Genomic DNA, 20,096 nt, shown 5'->3' on the forward strand with positions numbered 1-20,096 from the left:
TTATGGTTGGGGTTATGGCTATGGTTGGGAATATGGTTTTGGTTGGGGTTATGTTTATGGTTGGGAATCTGGTTATGGTTGGGGTTATGGTTTAGGTTAGGGTTATTATTAGGGGTTGGGGTTGTGGTTTGGGTTAGGAATATTGTAAGGGATAACGGGTTATGGTTTGGGTTTTGGTTATGGTTGGGGTTATGGTTCGGGTTAGGGTTATTGTTAGGGGTTGGGGTTATGGTTTGGGTTATGGTTTGGGTTAGGGTTATTGTTAGGGGTTGGGGTTATGGTTTGTGTTAGGGTTATTTCTAGGGGTTGGGGTTATGGTTTGGGTTATGGTTGGGGTTATGGTTGGGGTTATGGTTGGGGTTATGGTTGGGGTTATGGTTGGAGTTATGGTTGGGGTTATGGTTAGGGTTATGGTTAGGGTTGGGGTTATGGTTGGGGTTATGGCTAAGGTTGGGAATATGGTTTTGGTTGGGGTTATGTTTATGGTTGGGAATCTGGTTATGGTTGGGGTTATGGTTTACGTTAGGGTTATTGTTAGGGGTTGGGGTTATGGTTTGGGTTAGGAATATTGTAAGGGATAAGGGGTTATGGTTTGGGTTTTGGTTATGGTTGGGGTTATGGTTCGGGTTAGGGTTATTGTTAGGGGTTGGGGTTATGGTTTGGGTTAGGGTTATTGTTAGGGGTTGGGGTTATGGTTTGGGTTAGGGTTATTGCTAGGGGTTATGTTTTGGGTTATGGTTATGGGTTGGTGTTACGGCTGGCAGCCTGGACACACACTATGTAGGAGGTGTGTGCTTTCCTTTCTTTACCGGTATCTGCCACTGTGGCTCCACCCCTGTGACAGAGCCCTGCCCAGGCCAACACGGCTGTAATTAATTCCCCAATCATCCCTCCTGCCCTTATTTAAAGCCTTTTCAGTTGTCAGTTCACCCTTTGCCCTTGTCCTTGATGCCTTGCTGAGTTGCAGGCTTGTGAGTATGTTACTCCCTGTTATATTTTGTATGTGTTGTTAATGATTTTGGGTTGCATAGGGGGACTTCTTGAGATAATTTTAGACACCCATGGGTATACATATAGTTTGTGCATTTAGACACAGTTATTCCCCTGTCTAGATTATATTACATCAGTTTAACAGTGGCATCCTTCGGTCTTATTTCCTGTATTTTGTGGGTGTTCATTTGAACACCTGTCTGGGAGGGTTTTTTTACCGTGTTTATTTGAGGGTGCCACTTTAATATCTCGTGCTTCCCCTATGTTATCCCGTAGTCTGTTTTATTGACTTTATTGTAAATAAAAATAACTGAAGGCTACTTGCAATGTGTGTCCGAACTCATCTTTGACCGAACCTGTCTGCTGTGATAGTTGCGACTCCCTGGTATATCATACCCAAGGGGGAGTCGTAACAGTTGGGTTAGGGTTATTGTTTGTGGTTGGGGTTATGGTTTGGGTTAGGGTTATTGTTAGGGTTATGGTTATGGTTTGGGTTAGAGTTATTGTTAGGGGTTGGGGTAATAGTTTGTGTTAGGGTTATTGTTAGGGTTTAGGGGTTATGGTTTGGTTTACGGTTATGGTTAAGGTTATGGTTGGGGTTATGGTTTGGGTTAGCGTTATTTTTAGGGGTTAGGGGTTATGGTTTGGGTTATGGTTATTGTTGGGGTTACTGTTATGGATGGGATTATGGTTTGGGTTAGGGTTATTGTTAGGGGTTGGGGTAATAGTTTGTGTTAGGGTTATTGTTAGGGTTTAGGCGTTATGGTTTGGTTTACGGTTATGGTTAAGGTTATGGTTGGGGTTATGGTTTGGGTTAGCGTTATTTTTAGGATTCAGGGGTTATGGTTTGGGTTAGCGTTATTTTTAGGATTCAGGGGTTATGGTTTGGCTTATGGTTATTGTTGGGGTTATGGTTATGGATGGGATTATGGTTTGGGTTAGGGTTATTGTTGGGGGTTGGGTGTTATGGTTTGGGTTATGGTTATGGTTTGGGTTATGGTTATGGTTGGGGTTAGGATTATTGTAAGGGGTTATGGTTTGGGTTAGGGATATTGTTAGGGGTTAGGGGTTATGGTTTGGGTTAGGGTTGGGGTTATGGTTGGGGTTATGGTTAGGGTTATGGTTGGGGTTATGGTTATGGTTATGGTTATGGTTATGGTTGGGGTTATGGTTGGGGTTATGGTTGGGGTTATGGTTGGGGTTATGGTTGGGGTTATGGTTGGGGTTATGGTTGGGGTTATGGTTGGGGTTATGGTTGGGGTTATGGTTGGGGTTATGGTTGGGGTTATGGTTGGGGTTATGGTTGGGGTTATGGCTATGGTTGGGAATATGGTTTTGGTTGGGGTTATGGTTATGGTTGGGAATCTGGTTATGGTTGGGGTTAAGGTTTGGGTTAGGGTTATGGTTTGGGTTAGGGTTATGGTTTGGGTTAGGGTTATGGTTTGGGTTAGGGTTATGGTTTGGGTTATGGTTTGGGTTATGGTTTGGGTTATGGTTTGGGTTCGGGTTATGGTTTGGGTTCGGGTTATGGTTTGGGTTAGGGTTATTGTTAGGGGTTTGGGGTTATGGTTGGGGTTATGGCTGTGGATGGGATTATGGTTTGGGTTAGGGTTCTTGTTAGGGGTTTGGGTTAGGGTTATTGTTAGAAGTTAGGGGTTATGGTTTAGGTTAGGGTTATTGTTGGGGTTATGGTTTGGGTTAGGGTTATTGTTAGGGGTTGGAGTTATGGTATGGTTTAGGGTTAATGTTGGGAGTTAGGGGTTATGTTTTGGGTTATGGTTATGGTTGGGGTTATGGTTTAGGTTAGGGTTATTGTTAGGGGTTGGGGTTATGGTTTGGGTTAGGGTTATGGTTGGGGTTATGGTTATGGTTTGGGTTATGTTTATGGTTTGGGTTATGTTTATGGTTGGGAATCTGGTTATGGTTGGGGTTATGGTTTAGGTTAGGGTTATTGTTAGGGGTTGGGGTTATGGTTTGGGTTAGGAATATTGTAAGGGATAAGGGGTTATGGTTTGGGTTTTGGTTATGGTTGGGGTTATGGTTCGGGTTAGGGTTATTGTTAGGGGTTGGGGTTATGGTTTGGGTAAGGGTTATTGTTAGGGGTTGGGTTTATGGTTTGGGTTAGGGTTATTGCTAGGGGTTATGTTTTGGGTTATGGTTATGGTTATGGGTTGGGTTAGGGTTTGGGTAATGGGTTGGGTTATGGGTTGGGTTATGGGTTGGGTTATGGTTTGGGTTCGGGTTATGGTTTGGGTTAGGGTTATTGTTAGGGGTTGGGGGTTATGGTTTGGGTTATGGTTATGGTTGGGGTTATGGCTATGGATGGGATTATGGTTTGGGTTAGGGTTCTTGTTAGGGGTTTGGGTTAGGGTTATTGTTAGAAGTTAGGTGTTATGGTTTAGGTTATGGTTGGGGTTATGGTTTAGGTTAGGGTTATTGTTAGGGGTTGGGGTTATGGTTTGGGTTAGGGTTATCTTAAGGGATTAGGGGTTATGGTTTGGGTTAGGGTTCTTGTTAGGGGTTTGGGTTAGGGTTATTGTTAGAAGTTAGGGGTTATGGTTTGGGTTATGGTTGGGGTTATGGTTTAGGTTAGGGTTATTGTTAGGGGTTGGGGTTATGGTTTGGGTTAGGGTTATTTTAAGGGATTAGGGGTTATGGTTTGGGTTTTGGTTATGGTTGGGGTTATGGTTTGGGTTAGGGTTATTGTTAGGGGTTGGAGTTATGGTTTGGTTTAGGGTTAATGTTGGGAGTTAGGGGTTATGTTTTGGGTTATGGTTATGGTTTGGGTTATGGTTATGGTTGGGGTTATGGTTTAGGTTAGGGTTATTGTTAGGGGTTGGGGTTATGGTTTGGGTTAGGGTTATTGTTAGGGGTTATGGTTTGGGTTATGGTTATGGTTGGGTTTATGGTTATGGTTTGGGTTAAGTTTTGGGTTAGGTTTTGGGTTAGGTTTTGGGTTAGGTTTTGGGTGAGGTTTTGGGTGAGGTTTTGGGTGAGGTTTTGGGTGAGGTTTTGGGTGAGGTTTTGGGTTAGGTTTTGGGTTAGGTTTTGGGTTAGGTTTTGGGTGAGGTTTTGGGTGAGGTTTTGGGTGAGGTTTTGGGTGAGGTTTTGGGTGAGGTTTTGGGTTAGGTTTTGGGTTAGGTTTTGGGTTAGGTTTATTGTTAGGGGTTGGGGTTATGGTTTGGGTTATGGTTTAGGTTAGGGTTATTGTTAGGGGTTGGGGTTATGGTTTGGGTTAGGGTTATTATTAGGGGTTATGGTTTGGGTTAGGGATATTGTTAGGGGTTAGGGGTTATGGTTTGGGTTAGGGTTATTGTTAGGGGTTGGGGTTATGGTTTGGGTTATGGTTTGGGTTATGGTTTGGGTTATGGTTTGGGTTATGGTTTGGGTTATGGTTTGGGTTATGGTTTGGGTTATGGTTTGGGTTATGGTTTGGGTTATGGTTTGGGTTATGGTTTGGGTTATGGTTTGGGTTATGGTTTGGGTTAGCATTATTGTTAGGGGTTGGGGTTATGGTTTTGGTTAGGGTTATTGCTAGGGGTTATGTTTTGGGTTATGGTTATGGTTATGGGTTGGGTTGGGGTTATTGTTTGTGGTTGGGGTTATGGTTTGGGTTAGGGTTATGGTTTGGGTTAGGGTTATGGTTTGGGTTCGGGTTATGGTTTAGGTTAGGGTTATTGTTAGGGGTTGGGGTTATGGTTTGGGTTATGGTTTGGGTTATGGTTTGGGTTATGGTTTGGGTTATGGTTTGGGTTATGGTTTGGGTTATGGTTTGGGTTATGGTTTGGGTTATGGTTTGGGTTATGGTTTGGGTTATGGTTTGGGTTATGGTTTGGGTTATGGTTTGGGTTATGGTTTGGGTTATGGTTTGGGTTAGGGTTATTGTTAGGGGTTGGGGTTATGGTTTGGGTTAGGGTTATTGCTAGGGGTTATGTTTTGGGTTATGGTTATGGTTATGGGTTCGGTTAGGGTTATTGTTTGTGGTTGGGGTTATGGTTTGGGTTAGGGTTATTGTTAGGGGTTATGGTTTGGGTTATGGTTACTGTTAGGGTTATGGTTATGGTTTGGGTTAGAGTTATTGTTAGGGGTTGGGGTTATGGTTTGGGTTAGGGTTATTGTTAGGGGTTATGGTGATGGTTTGGGTTATGGTGATGGTTTGGTTTATGGTTATGGTTGGGGTTAGGGTTATGGTTTAGGTTAGGTTTATTGTTAGGGGTTGGGGTTATGGTTTGGGTTAAGGTTATTGTTTGGCGTTGGGGTTATGGTTTGGGTTAGGGTTATTGTTAGGCGTTGGGGTAATAGTTTGTGTTAGGGTTATTGTTAGGGTTTATGGGTTATGGTTTGGTTTACGGTTATTGTTAGGGTTTAGGGGTTATGGTTTGGTTTACGGTTATGGTTAAGGTTATGGTTGGGGTTATGGTTTGGGTTAGCGTTATTTTTAGGGGTTAGGGGTTATGGTTTGGGTTATGGTTATTGTTGGGGTTACTGTTATGAATGTGATTATGGTTTGGGTTAGGGTTATTGTTAGGGGTTGGGGTAATAGTTTGTGTTAGGGTTATTGTTAGGGTTTAGGGGTTATGGTTTGGTTTATGGTTATGGTTAAGGTTATGGTTGGGGTTATGGTTTGGGTTTTGTTTATTGTTGGGGTTATGGTTTGGGTTAGGGTTATTGTTAGGGGTTGGGGTTATGGTTTGGGTTAGGGTTATCTTAAGGGATTAGGGGTTATGGTTTGGGTTTTGGTTATGGTTGGGGTTATGGTTTGGGTTAGGGTTATTGTTAGGGGTTGGAGTTATGGTTTCGTTAAGGGTTAATGTTGGGAGTTAGGGGTTATGTTTTGGGTTATGGTTATAGTTTGGGTTATGGTTATGGTTGGGGTTATGGTTTAGGTTAGGGTTATTGTTAGGGGTTGGGGTTATGGTTTGGGTTAGGGTTATTGTTAGGGGTTATGGTTTGGGTTATGGTTATGGTTGGGGTTATGGTTATGGTTTGGGTTATGTTTTGGGTTAGGTTTTGGGTTAGGTTTTGTTTGAGGTTTTGGGTGAGGTTTTGGGTTAGGTTTTGGGTTAGGGTTATTGTTAGGGGTTGGGGTTATGGTTTGGGTTAGGGTTATTGTTAGGGGTTATGGTTTGGGTTATGGTAATGGTTGGGGTTATGGGTTAGGTTAGGGTTATTGTTAGGGGTTGGGGTTATGGTTTGGGTTAGGGTTATTATTAGGGGTTATGGTTTGGGTTAGGGATATTGTTAGGGGTTAGGGGTTATGGTTTGGGTTAGGGTTATTGTTAGGGGTTGGGGTTATGGTTCTGGTTATGTTTGGGGTTATGGTTGGGGTTATGGTTGGGGTTATGGTTGGAGTTATGGTTGGGGTAATGGTTAGGGTTATGGTTAGGGTTATGGTTGGGGTTATGGCTATGGTTGGGAATATGGTTTTGGTTGGGGTTATGTTTATGGTTGGGAATCTGGTTATGGTTGGGGTTATGGTTTAGGTTAGGGTTATTATTAGGGGTTGGGGTTATGGTTTGGGTTAGGAATATTGTAAGGGATAACGGGTTATGGTTTGGGTTTTGGTTATGGTTGGGGTTATGGTTCGGGTTAGGGTTATTGTTAGGGGTTGGGGTTATGGTTTGGGTTAGGGTTATTGTTAGGGGTTGGGGTTATGGTTTGGGTTAGGGTTATTGCTAGGGGTTATGTTTTGGGTTATGGTTATGGGTTGGTGTTACGGCTGGCAGCCTGGACACACACTATGTAGGAGGTGTGTGCTTTCCTTTCTTTACCGGTATCTGCCACTGTGGCTCCACCCCTGTGACAGAGCCCTGCCCAGGCCAACACGGCTGTAATTAATTCCCCAATCATCCCTCCTGCCCTTATTTAAAGCCTTTTCAGTTGTCAGTTCACCCTTTGCCCTTGTCCTTGATGCCTTGCTGAGTTGCAGGCTTGTGAGTATGTTACTCCCTGTTATATTTTGTATGTGTTGTTAATGATTTTGGGTTGCATAGGGGGACTTCTTGAGATAATTTTAGACACCCATGGGTATACATATAGTTTGTGCATTTAGACACAGTTATTCCCCTGTCTAGATTATATTACATCAGTTTAACAGTGGCATCCTTCGGTCTTATTTCCTGTATTTTGTGGGTGTTCATTTGAACACCTGTCTGGGAGGGTTTTTTTACCGTGTTTATTTGAGGGTGCCACTTTAATATCTCGTGCTTCCCCTATGTTATCCCGTAGTCTGTTTTATTGACTTTATTGTAAATAAAAATAACTGAAGGCTACTTGCAATGTGTGTCCGAACTCATCTTTGACCGAACCTGTCTGCTGTGATAGTTGCGACTCCCTGGTATATCATACCCCAGGGGGAGTCGTAACAGTTGGGTTAGGGTTATTGTTTGTGGTTGGGGTTATGGTTTGGGTTAGGGTTATTGTTAGGGTTATGGTTATGGTTTGGGTTAGAGTTATTGTTAGGGGTTGGGGTAATAGTTTGTGTTAGGGTTATTGTTAGGGTTTAGGGGTTATGGTTTGGTTTACGGTTATGGTTAAGGTTATGGTTGGGGTTATGGTTTGGGTTAGCGTTATTTTTAGGGGTTAGGGGTTATGGTTTGGGTTATGGTTATTGTTGGGGTTACTGTTATGGATGGGATTATGGTTTGGGTTAGGGTTATTGTTAGGGGTTGGGGTAATAGTTTGTGTTAGGGTTATTGTTAGGGTTTAGGCGTTATGGTTTGGTTTACGGTTATGGTTAAGGTTATGGTTGGGGTTATGGTTTGGGTTAGCGTTATTTTTAGGATTCAGGGGTTATGGTTTGGGTTAGCGTTATTTTTAGGATTCAGGGGTTATGGTTTGGCTTATGGTTATTGTTGGGGTTATGGTTATGGATGGGATTATGGTTTGGGTTAGGGTTATTGTTGGGGGTTGGGTGTTATGGTTTGGGTTATGGTTATGGTTTGGGTTATGGTTATGGTTGGGGTTAGGATTATTGTAAGGGGTTATGGTTTGGGTTAGGGATATTGTTAGGGGTTAGGGGTTATGGTTTGGGTTAGGGTTGGGGTTATGGTTGGGGTTATGGTTAGGGTTATGGTTGGGGTTATGGTTATGGTTATGGTTATGGTTATGGTTGGGGTTATGGTTGGGGTTATGGTTGGGGTTATGGTTGGGGTTATGGTTGGGGTTATGGTTGGGGTTATGGTTGGGGTTATGGTTGGGGTTATGGTTGGGGTTATGGTTGGGGTTATGGTTGGGGTTATGGTTGGGGTTATGGTTGGGGTTATGGCTATGGTTGGGAATATGGTTTTGGTTGGGGTTATGGTTATGGTTGGGAATCTGGTTATGGTTGGGGTTAAGGTTTGGGTTAGGGTTATGGTTTGGGTTAGGGTTATGGTTTGGGTTAGGGTTATGGTTTGGGTTATGGTTTGGGTTATGGTTTGGGTTCGGGTTATGGTTTGGGTTCGGGTTATGGTTTGGGTTAGGGTTATTGTTAGGGGTTTGGGGTTATGGTTGGGGTTATGGCTGTGGATGGGATTATGGTTTGGGTTAGGGTTCTTGTTAGGGGTTTGGGTTAGGGTTATTGTTAGAAGTTAGGGGTTATGGTTTAGGTTAGGGTTATTGTTGGGGTTATGGTTTGGGTTAGGGTTATTGTTAGGGGTTGGAGTTATGGTATGGTTTAGGGTTAATGTTGGGAGTTAGGGGTTATGTTTTGGGTTATGGTTATGGTTGGGGTTATGGTTTAGGTTAGGGTTATTGTTAGGGGTTGGGGTTATGGTTTGGGTTAGGGTTATTGTTAGGGGTTATGGTTTGGGTTATGGTTATGGTTGGGGTTATGGTTATGGTTTGGGTTATGTTTATGGTTTGGGTTATGTTTATGGTTGGGAATCTGGTTATGGTTGGGGTTATGGTTTAGGTTAGGGTTATTGTTAGGGGTTGGGGTTATGGTTTGGGTTAGGAATATTGTAAGGGATAAGGGGTTATGGTTTGGGTTTTGGTTATGGTTGGGGTTATGGTTCGGGTTAGGGTTATTGTTAGGGGTTGGGGTTATGGTTTGGGTAAGGGTTATTGTTAGGGGTTGGGTTTATGGTTTGGGTTAGGGTTATTGCTAGGGGTTATGTTTTGGGTTATGGTTATGGTTATGGGTTGGGTTAGGGTTTGGGTAATGGGTTGGGTTATGGGTTGGGTTATGGGTTGGGTTATGGTTTGGGTTCGGGTTATGGTTTGGGTTAGGGTTATTGTTAGGGGTTGGGGGTTATGGTTTGGGTTATGGTTATGGTTGGGGTTATGGCTATGGATGGGATTATGGTTTGGGTTAGGGTTCTTGTTAGGGGTTTGGGTTAGGGTTATTGTTAGAAGTTAGGTGTTATGGTTTAGGTTATGGTTGGGGTTATGTTTTAGGTTAGGGTTATTGTTAGGGGTTGGGGTTATGGTTTGGGTTAGGGTTATCTTAAGGGATTAGGGGTTATGGTTTGGGTTAGGGTTCTTGTTAGGGGTTTGGGTTAGGGTTATTGTTAGAAGTTAGGGGTTATGGTTTGGGTTATGGTTGGGGTTATGGTTTAGGTTAGGGTTATTGTTAGGGGTTGGGGTTATGGTTTGGGTTAGGGTTATTTTAAGGGATTAGGGGTTATGGTTTGGGTTTTGGTTATGGTTGGGGTTATGGTTTGGGTTAGGGTTATTGTTAGGGGTTGGAGTTATGGTTTGGTTTAGGGTTAATGTTGGGAGTTAGGGGTTATGTTTTGGGTTATGGTTATGGTTTGGGTTATGGTTATGGTTGGGGTTATGGTTTAGGTTAGGGTTATTGTTAGGGGTTGGGGTTATGGTTTGGGTTAGGGTTATTGTTAGGGGTTATGGTTTGGGTTATGGTTATGGTTGGGTTTATGGTTATGGTTTGGGTTAAGTTTTGGGTTAGGTTTTGGGTTAGGTTTTGGGTTAGGTTTTGGGTGAGGTTTTGGGTGAGGTTTTGGGTGAGGTTTTGGGTGAGGTTTTGGGTGAGGTTTTGGGTTAGGTTTTGGGTTAGGTTTTGGGTTAGGTTTTGGGTGAGGTTTTGGGTGAGGTTTTGGGTGACGTTTTGGGTGAGGTTTTGGGTGAGGTTTTGGGTTAGGTTTTGGGTTAGGTTTTGGGTTAGGTTTATTGTTAGGGGTTGGGGTTATGGTTTGGGTTATGGTTTAGGTTAGGGTTATTGTTAGGGGTTGGGGTTATGGTTTGGGTTAGGGTTATTATTAGGGGTTATGGTTTGGGTTAGGGATATTGTTAGGGGTTAGGGGTTATGGTTTGGGTTAGGGTTATTGTTAGGGGTTGGGGTTATGGTTTGGGTTATGGTTTGGGTTATGGTTTGGGTTATGGTTTGGGTTATGGTTTGGGTTATGGTTTGGGTTATGGTTTGGGTTATGGTTTGGGTTATGGTTTGGGTTATGGTTTGGGTTATGGTTTGGGTTATGGTTTGGGTTATGGTTTGGGTTATGGTTTGGGTTATGGTTTGGGTTATGGTTTGGGTTATGGTTTGGGTTATGGTTTGGGTTAGCATTATTGTTAGGGGTTGGGGTTATGGTTTTGGTTAGGGTTATTGCTAGGGGTTATGTTTTGGGTTATGGTTATGGTTATGGGTTGGGTTGGGGTTATTGTTTGTGGTTGGGGTTATGGTTTGGGTTAGGGTTATGGTTTGGGTTCGGGTTATGGTTTAGGTTAGGGTTATTGTTAGGGGTTGGGGTTATGGTTTGGGTTATGGTTTGGGTTATGGTTTGGGTTATGGTTTGGGTTATGGTTTGGGTTATGGTTTGGGTTATGGTTTGGGTTATGGTTTGGGTTATGGTTTGGGTTATGGTTTGGGTTATGGTTTGGGTTATGGTTTGGGTTATGGTTTGGGTTAGGGTTATTGTTAGGGGTTGGGGTTATGGTTTGGGTTAGGGTTATTGCTAGGGGTTATGTTTTGGGTTATGGTTATGGTTATGGGTTCGGTTAGGGTTATTGTTTGTGGTTGGGGTTATGGTTTGGGTTAGGGTTATTGTTAGGGGTTATGGTTTGGGTTATGGTTACTGTTAGGGTTATGGTTATGGTTTGGGTTAGAGTTATTGTTAGGGGTTGGGGTTATGGTTTGGGTTAGGGTTATTGTTAGGGGTTATGGTGATGGTTTGGGTTATGGTGATGGTTTGGTTTATGGTTATGGTTGGGGTTAGGGTTATGGTTTAGGTTAGGTTTATTGTTAGGGGTTGGGGTTATGGTTTGGGTTAAGGTTATTGTTTGGCGTTGGGGTTATGGTTTGGGTTAGGGTTATTGTTAGGCGTTGGGGTAATAGTTTGTGTTAGGGTTATTGTTAGGGTTTATGGGTTATGGTTTGGTTTACGGTTATTGTTAGGGTTTAGGGGTTATGGTTTGGTTTACGGTTATGGTTAAGGTTATGGTTGGGGTTATGGTTTGGGTTAGCGTTATTTTTAGGGGTTAGGGGTTATGGTTTGGGTTATGGTTATTGTTGGGGTTACTGTTATGAATGTGATTATGGTTTGGGTTAGGGTTATTGTTAGGGGTTGGGGTAATAGTTTGTGTTAGGGTTATTGTTAGGGTTTAGGGGTTATGGTTTGGTTTATGGTTATGGTTAAGGTTATGGTTGGGGTTATGGTTTGGGTTTTGTTTATTGTTGGGGTTATGGTTTGGGTTAGGGTTATTGTTAGGGGTTGGGGTTATGGTTTGGGTTAGGGTTATCTTAAGGGATTAGGGGTTATGGTTTGGGTTTTGGTTATGGTTGGGGTTATGGTTTGGGTTAGGGTTATTGTTAGGGGTTGGAGTTATGGTTTCGTTAAGGGTTAATGTTGGGAGTTAGGGGTTATGTTTTGGGTTATGGTTATAGTTTGGGTTATGGTTATGGTTGGGGTTATGGTTTAGGTTAGGGTTATTGTTAGGGGTTGGGGTTATGGTTTGGGTTAGGGTTATTGTTAGGGGTTATGGTTTGGGTTATGGTTATGGTTGGGGTTATGGTTATGGTTTGGGTTATGTTTTGGGTTAGGTTTTGGGTTAGGTTTTGTTTGAGGTTTTGGGTGAGGTTTTGGGTTAGGTTTTGGGTTAGGGTTATTGTTAGGGGTTTGGGTTATGGTTTGGGTTAGGGTTATTGTTAGGGGTTATGGTTTGGGTTATGGTAATGGTTGGGGTTATGGGTTAGGTTAGGGTTATTGTTAGGGGTTGGGGTTATGGTTTGGGTTAGGGTTATTATTAGGGGTTATGGTTTGGGTTAGGGATATTGTTAGGGGTTAGGGGTTATGGTTTGGGTTAGGGTTATTGTTAGGGGTTGGGGTTATGGTTCTGGTTATGTTTGGGGTTATGGTTGGGGTTATGGTTGGGGTTATGGTTGGAGTTATGGTTGGGGTAATGGTTAGGGTTATGGTTAGGGTTATGGTTGGGGTTATGGCTATGGTTGGGAATATGGTTTTGGTTGGGGTTATGTTTATGGTTGGGAATCTGGTTATGGTTGGGGTTATGGTTTAGGTTAGGGTTATTATTAGGGGTTGGGGTTATGGTTTGGGTTAGGAATATTGTAAGGGATAACGGGTTATGGTTTGGGTTTTGGTTATGGTTGGGGTTATGGTTCGGGTTAGGGTTATTGTTAGGGGTTGGGGTTATGGTTTGGGTTAGGGTTATTGTTAGGGGTTGGGGTTATGGTTTGGGTTAGGGTTATTGCTAGGGGTTATGTTTTGGGTTATGGTTATGGGTTGGTGTTACGGCTGGCAGCCTGGACACACACTATGTAGGAGGTGTGTGCTTTCCTTTCTTTACCGGTATCTGCCACTGTGGCTCCACCCCTGTGACAGAGCCCTGCCCAGGCCAACACGGCTGTAATTAATTCCCCAATCATCCCTCCTGCCCTTATTTAAAGCCTTTTCAGTTGTCAGTTCACCCTTTGCCCTTGTCCTTGATGCCTTGCTGAGTTGCAGGCTTGTGAGTATGTTACTCCCTGTTATATTTTGTATGTGTTGTTAATGATTTTGGGTTGCATAGGGGGACTTCTTGAGATAATTTTAGACACCCATGGGTATACATATAGTTTGTGCATTTAGACACAGTTATTCCCCTGTCTAGATTATATTACATCAGTTTAACAGTGGCATCCTTCGGTCTTATTTCCTGTATTTTGTGGGTGTTCATTTGAACACCTGTCTGGGAGGGTTTTTTTACCGTGTTTATTTGAGGGTGCCACTTTAATATCTCGTGCTTCCCCTATGTTATCCCGTAGTCTGTTTTATTGACTTTATTGTAAATAAAAATAACTGAAGGCTACTTGCAATGTGTGTCCGAACTCATCTTTGACCGAACCTGTCTGCTGTGATAGTTGCGACTCCCTGGTATATCATACCCCAGGGGGAGTCGTAACAGTTGGGTTAGGGTTATTGTTTGTGGTTGGGGTTATGGTTTGGGTTAGGGTTATTGTTAGGGTTATGGTTATGGTTTGGGTTAGAGTTATTGTTAGGGGTTGGGGTAATAGTTTGTGTTAGGGTTATTGTTAGGGTTTAGGGGTTATGGTTTGGTTTACGGTTATGGTTAAGGTTATGGTTGGGGTTATGGTTTGGGTTAGCGTTATTTTTAGGGGTTAGGGGTTATGGTTTGGGTTATGGTTATTGTTGGGGTTACTGTTATGGATGGGATTATGGTTTGGGTTAGGGTTATTGTTAGGGGTTGGGGTAATAGTTTGTGTTAGGGTTATTGTTAGGGTTTAGGCGTTATGGTTTGGTTTACGGTTATGGTTAAGGTTATGGTTGGGGTTATGGTTTGGGTTAGCGTTATTTTTAGGATTCAGGGGTTATGGTTTGGCTTATGGTTATTGTTGGGGTTATGGTTATGGATGGGATTATGGTTTGGGTTAGGGTTATTGTTGGGGGTTGGGTGTTATGGTTTGGGTTATGGTTATGGTTTGGGTTATGGTTATGGTTGGGGTTAGGATTATTGTAAGGGGTTATGGTTTGGGTTAGGGATATTGTTAGGGGTTAGGGGTTATGGTTTGGGTTAGGGTTGGGGTTATGGTTGGGGTTATGGTTGGGGTTATGGTTGGGGTTATGGTTATGGTTATGGTTATGGTTGGGGTTATGGTTGGGGTTATGGTTGGGGTTATGGTTGGGGTTATGGTTGGGGTTATGGTTGGGGTTATGGTTGGGGTTATGGTTGGGGTTATGGTTGGGGTTATGGTTGGGGTTATGGTTGGGGTTATGGCTATGGTTGGGAATATGGTTTTGGTTGGGGTTATGGTTATGGTTGGGAATCTGGTTATGGTTGGGGTTAAGGTTTGGGTTAGGGTTATGGTTTGGGTTAGGGTTATGGTTTGGGTTAGGGTTATGGTTTGGGTTATGGTTTGGGTTCGGGTTATGGTTTGGGTTCGGGTTATGGTTTGGGTTAGGGTTATTGTTAGGGGTTTGGGGTTATGGTTGGGGTTATGGCTGTGGATGGGATTATGGTTTGGGTTAGGGTTCTTGTTAGGGGTTTGGGTTAGGGTTATTGTTAGAAGTTAGGGGTTATGGTTTAGGTTAGGGTTATTGTTGGGGTTATGGTTTGGGTTAGGGTTATTGTTAGGGGTTGGAGTTATGGTATGGTTTAGGGTTAATGTTGGGAGTTAGGGGTTATGTTTTGGGTTATGGTTATGGTTGGGGTTATGGTTTAGGTTAGGGTTATTGTTAGGGGTTGGGGTTATGGTTTGGGTTAGGGTTATTGTTAGGGGTTATGGTTTGGGTTATGGTTATGGTTGGGGTTATGGTTATGGTTTGGGTTATGTTTATGGTTTGGGTTATGTTTATGGTTGGGAATCTGGTTATGGTTGGGGTTATGGTTTAGGTTAGGGTTATTGTTAGGGGTTGGGTTTATGGTTTGGGTTAGGAATATTGTAAGGGATAAGGGGTTATGGTTTGGGTTTTGGTTATGGTTGGGGTTATGGTTCGGGTTAGGGTTATTGTTAGGGGTTGGGGTTATGGTTTGGGTAAGGGTTATTGTTAGGGGTTGGGTTTATGGTTTGGGTTAGGGTTATTGCTAGGGGTTATGTTTTGGGTTATGGTTATGGTTATGGGTTGGGTTAGGGTTTGGGTTATGGGTTGGGTTATGGGTTGGGTTATGGGTTGGGTTATGGGTTGGGTTATGGTTTGGGTTCGGGTTATGGTTTGGGTTAGGGTTATTGTTAGGGGTTGGGGGTTATGGTTTGGGTTATGGTTATGGTTGGGGTTATGGCTATGGATGGGATTATGGTTTGGGTTAGGGTTCTTGTTAGGGGTTTGGGTTAGGGTTATTGTTAGAAGTTAGGCGTTATGGTTTAGGTTATGGTTGGGGTTATGGTTTAGGTTATGGTTGGGGTTATGGTTTAGGTTAGGGTTATTGTTAGGGGTTGGGATTATGGTTTGGGTTAGGGTTATTGCTAGGGGTTATGTTTTGGGTTATGGTTATGGTTATGGGTTGGGTTAGGGTTTGGGTTATGGGTTGGGTTATGGGTTGGGTTATGGGTTGGGTTATGGGTTGGGTTATGGTTTGGGTTCGGGTTATGGTTTGGGTTAGGGTTATTGTTAGGGGTTGGGGGTTATGGTTTGGGTTATGGTTATGGTTGGGGTTATGGCTATGGATGGGATTATGGTTTGGGTTAGGGTTCTTGTTAGGGGTTTGGGTTAGGGTTATTGTTAGAAGTTAGGCGTTATGGTTTAGGTTATGGTTGGGGTTATGGTTTAGGTTATGGTTGGGGTTATGGTTTAGGTTAGGGTTATTGTTAGGGGTTGGGATTATGGTTTGGGTTAGGGTTCTTGTTAGGGGTTTGGGTTAGGGTTATTGTTAGAAGTTAGGCGTTATGGTTTAGGTTATGGTTGGGGTTATGGTTTAGGTTATGGTTGGGGTTATGGTTTAGGTTAGGGTTATTGTTAGGGGTTGGGGTTATGGTTTGGGTTAGGGTTATCTTAAGGGATTAGGGGTTATGGTTTGGGTTAGGGTTCTTGTTAGGGGTTTGGGTTAGGGTTATTGTTAGAAGTTAGGGGTTATGGTTTGGGTTATGGTTGGGGTTATGGTTTAGGTTAGGGTTATTGTTAGGGGTTGGGGTTATGGTTTGGGTTAGGGTTATTTTAAGGGATTAGGGGTTATGGTTTGGGTTTTGGTTATGGTTGGGGTTATGGTTTGGGTTAGGGTTATTGTTAGGGGTTGGAGTTATGGTTTGGTTTAGGGTTAATGTTGGGAGTTAGGGGTTATGTTTTGGGTTATGGTTATGGTTTGGGTTATGGTTATGGTTGGGGTTATGGTTTAGGTTAGGGTTATTGTTAGGGGTTGGGGTTATGGTTTGGGTTAGGGTTATTGTTAGGGGTTATGGTTTGGGTTATGGTTATGGTTGGGGTTATGGTTATGGTTTGGGTTAAGTTTTGGGTTAGGTTTTGGGTTAGGTTTTGGGTTAGGTTTTGGGTGAGGTTTTGGGTGAGGTTTTGGGTGAGGTTTTGGGTGAGGTTTTGGGTTAGGTTTTGGGTTAGGTTTTGGGTGAGGTTTTGGGTGAGGTTTTGGGTTAGGTTTTGGGTTAGGTTTATTGTTAGGGGTTGGGGTTATGGTTTGGGTTATGGTTTAGGTTAGGGTTATTGTTAGGGGTTGGGGTTATGGTTTGGGTTAGGGTTATTATTAGGGGTTATGGTTTGGGTTAGGGATATTGTTAGGGGTTAGGGGTTATGGTTTGGGTTAGGGTTATTGTTAGGGGTTGGGGTTATGGTTTGGGTTATGGTTTGGGTTATGGTTGGGGTTATGGTTCGGGTTATGGTTGGGGTTATGGTTGGGGTTATGGTTGGGGTTATGGTTGGGGTTATGGTTAGGGTTATGGTTAGGGTTGGGGTTATGGTTGGGGTTATGGCTAAGGTTGGGAATATGGTTTTGGTTGGGGTTATGTTTATGGTTGGGAATCTGGTTATGGTTGGGGTTATGGTTTACGTTAGGGTTATTGTTAGGGGTTGGGGTTATGGTTTGGGTTAGGAATATTGTAAGGGATAAGGGGTTATGGTTTGGGTTTTGGTTATGGTTGGGGTTATGGTTCGGGTTAGGGTTATTGTTAGGGGTTGGGGTTATGGTTTGGGTTAGGGTTATTGTTAGGGCTTGGGGTTATGGTTTGGGTTAGGGTTATTGCTAGGGGTTATGTTTTGGGTTATGGTTATGGGTTGGTGTTACGGCTGGCAGCCTGGACACACACTATGTAGGAGGTGTGTGCTTTCCTTTCTTTACCGGTATCTGCCACTGTGGCTCCACCCCTGTGACAGAGCCCTGCCCAGGCCAACACGGCTGTAATTAATTCCCCAATCATCCCTCCTGCCCTTATTTAGAGCCTTTTCAGTTGTCAGTTCACCCTTTGCCCTTGCCCTGGCCTTTGCCCTTGTCCTTGATGCCTTGCTGAGTTGCAGGCTTGTGAGTATGTTACTCCCTGTTATATTTTGTATGTGTTGTTAATGATTTTGGGTTGCATAGGGGGACTTCTTGAGATAATTTTAGACACCCATGGGTATACATATAGTTTGTGCATTTAGACACAGTTATTCCCCTGTCTAGATTATATTACATCAGTTTAACAGTGGCATCCTTCGGTCTTATTTCCTGTATTTTGTGGGTGTTCATTTGAACACCTGTCTGGGAGGGTTTTTTTACCGTGTTTATTTGAGGGTGCCACTTTAATATCTCGTGCTTCCCCTATGTTATCCCGTAGTCTGTTTTATTGACTTTATTGTAAATAAAAATAACTGAAGGCTACTTGCAATGTGTGTCCGAACTCATCTTTGACCGAACCTGTCTGCTGTGATAGTTGCGACTCCCTGGTATATCATACCCCAGGGGGAGTCGTAACAGTTGGGTTAGGGTTATTGTTTGTGGTTGGGGTTATGGTTTGGGTTAGGGTTATTGTTAGGGTTATGGTTATGGTTTGGGTTAGAGTTATTGTTAGGGGTTGGGGTAATAGTTTGTGTTAGGGTTATTGTTAGGGTTTAGGGGTTATGGTTTGGTTTACGGTTATGGTTAAGGTTATGGTTGGGGTTATGGTTTGGGTTAGCGTTATTTTTAGGGGTTAGGGGTTATGGTTTGGGTTATGGTTATTGTTGGGGTTACTGTTATGGATGGGATTATGGTTTGGGTTAGGGTTATTGTTAGGGGTTGGGGTAATAGTTTGTGTTAGGGTTATTGTTAGGGTTTAGGCGTTATGGTTTGGTTTACGGTTATGGTTAAGGTTATGGTTGGGGTTATGGTTTGGGTTAGCGTTATTTTTAGGATTCAGGGGTTATGGTTTGGCTTATGGTTATTGTTGGGGTTATGGTTATGGATGGGATTATGGTTTGGGTTAGGGTTATTGTTGGGGGTTGGGTGTTATGGTTTGGGTTATGGTTATGGTTTGGGTTATGGTTATGGTTGGGGTTAGGATTATTGTAAGGGGTTATGGTTTGGGTTAGGGATATTGTTAGGGGTTAGGGGTTATGGTTTGGGTTAGGGTTGGGGTTATGGTTGGGGTTATGGTTGGGGTTATGGTTGGGGTTATGGTTATGGTTATGGTTATGGTTGGGGTTATGGTTGGGGTTATGGTTGGGGTTATGGTTGGGGTTATGGTTGGGGTTATGGTTGGGGTTATGGTTGGGGTTATGGTTGGGGTTATGGTTGGGGTTATGGTTGGGGTTATGGTTGGGGTTATGGTTGGGGTTATGGCTATGGTTGGGAATATGGTTTTGGTTGGGGTTATGGTTATGGTTGGGAATCTGGTTATGGTTGGGGTTAAGGTTTGGGTTAGGGTTATGGTTTGGGTTAGGGTTATGGTTTGGGTTAGGGTTATGGTTTGGGTTATGGTTTGGGTTCGGGTTATGGTTTGGGTTCGGGTTATGGTTTGGGTTAGGGTTATTGTTAGGGGTTTGGGGTTATGGTTGGGGTTATGGCTGTGGATGGGATTATGGTTTGGGTTAGGGTTCTTGTTAGGGGTTTGGGTTAGGGTTATTGTTAGAAGTTAGGGGTTATGGTTTAGGTTAGGGTTATTGTTGGGGTTATGGTTTGGGTTAGGGTTATTGTTAGGGGTTGGAGTTATGGTATGGTTTAGGGTTAATGTTGGGAGTTAGGGGTTATGTTTTGGGTTATGGTTATGGTTGGGGTTATGGTTTAGGTTAGGGTTATTGTTAGGGGTTGGGGTTATGGTTTGGGTTAGGGTTATTGTTAGGGGTTATGGTTTGGGTTATGGTTATGGTTGGGGTTATGGTTATGGTTTGGGTTATGTTTATGGTTTGGGTTATGTTTATGGTTGGGAATCTGGTTATGGTTGGGGTTATGGTTTAGGTTAGGGTTATTGTTAGGGGTTGGGGTTATGGTTTGGGTTAGGAATATTGTAAGGGATAAGGGGTTATGGTTTGGGTTTTGGTTATGGTTGGGGTTATGGTTCGGGTTAGGGTTATTGTTAGGGGTTGGGGTTATGGTTTGGGTAAGGGTTATTGTTAGGGGTTGGGTTTATGGTTTGGGTTAGGGTTATTGCTAGGGGTTATGTTTTGGGTTATGGTTATGGTTATGGGTTGGGTTAGGGTTTGGGTAATGGGTTGGGTTATGGGTTGGGTTATGGGTTGGGTTATGGTTTGGGTTCGGGTTATGGTTTGGGTTAGGGTTATTGTTAGGGGTTGGGGGTTATGGTTTGGGTTATGGTTATGGTTGGGGTTATGGCTATGGATGGGATTATGGTTTGGGTTAGGGTTCTTGTTAGGGGTTTGGGTTAGGGTTATTGTTAGAAGTTAGGTGTTATGGTTTAGGTTATGGTTGGGGTTATGTTTTAGGTTAGGGTTATTGTTAGGGGTTGGGGTTATGGTTTGGGTTAGGGTTATCTTAAGGGATTAGGGGTTATGGTTTGGGTTAGGGTTCTTGTTAGGGGTTTGGGTTAGGGTTATTGTTAGAAGTTAGGGGTTATGGTTTGGGTTATGGTTGGGGTTATGGTTTAGGTTAGGGTTATTGTTAGGGGTTGGGGTTATGGTTTGGGTTAGGGTTATTTTAAGGGATTAGGGGTTATGGTTTGGGTTTTGGTTATGGTTGGGGTTATGGTTTGGGTTAGGGTTATTGTTAGGGGTTGGAGTTATGGTTTGGTTTAGGGTTAATGTTGGGAGTTAGGGGTTATGTTTTGGGTTATGGTTATGGTTTGGGTTATGGTTATGGTT

Source organism: Stigmatopora nigra, unplaced genomic scaffold (assembly GCF_051989575.1).
Source record: "Stigmatopora nigra isolate UIUO_SnigA unplaced genomic scaffold, RoL_Snig_1.1 HiC_scaffold_31, whole genome shotgun sequence".
Classification (NCBI taxonomy): Eukaryota; Metazoa; Chordata; class Actinopteri; order Syngnathiformes; family Syngnathidae; genus Stigmatopora; species Stigmatopora nigra.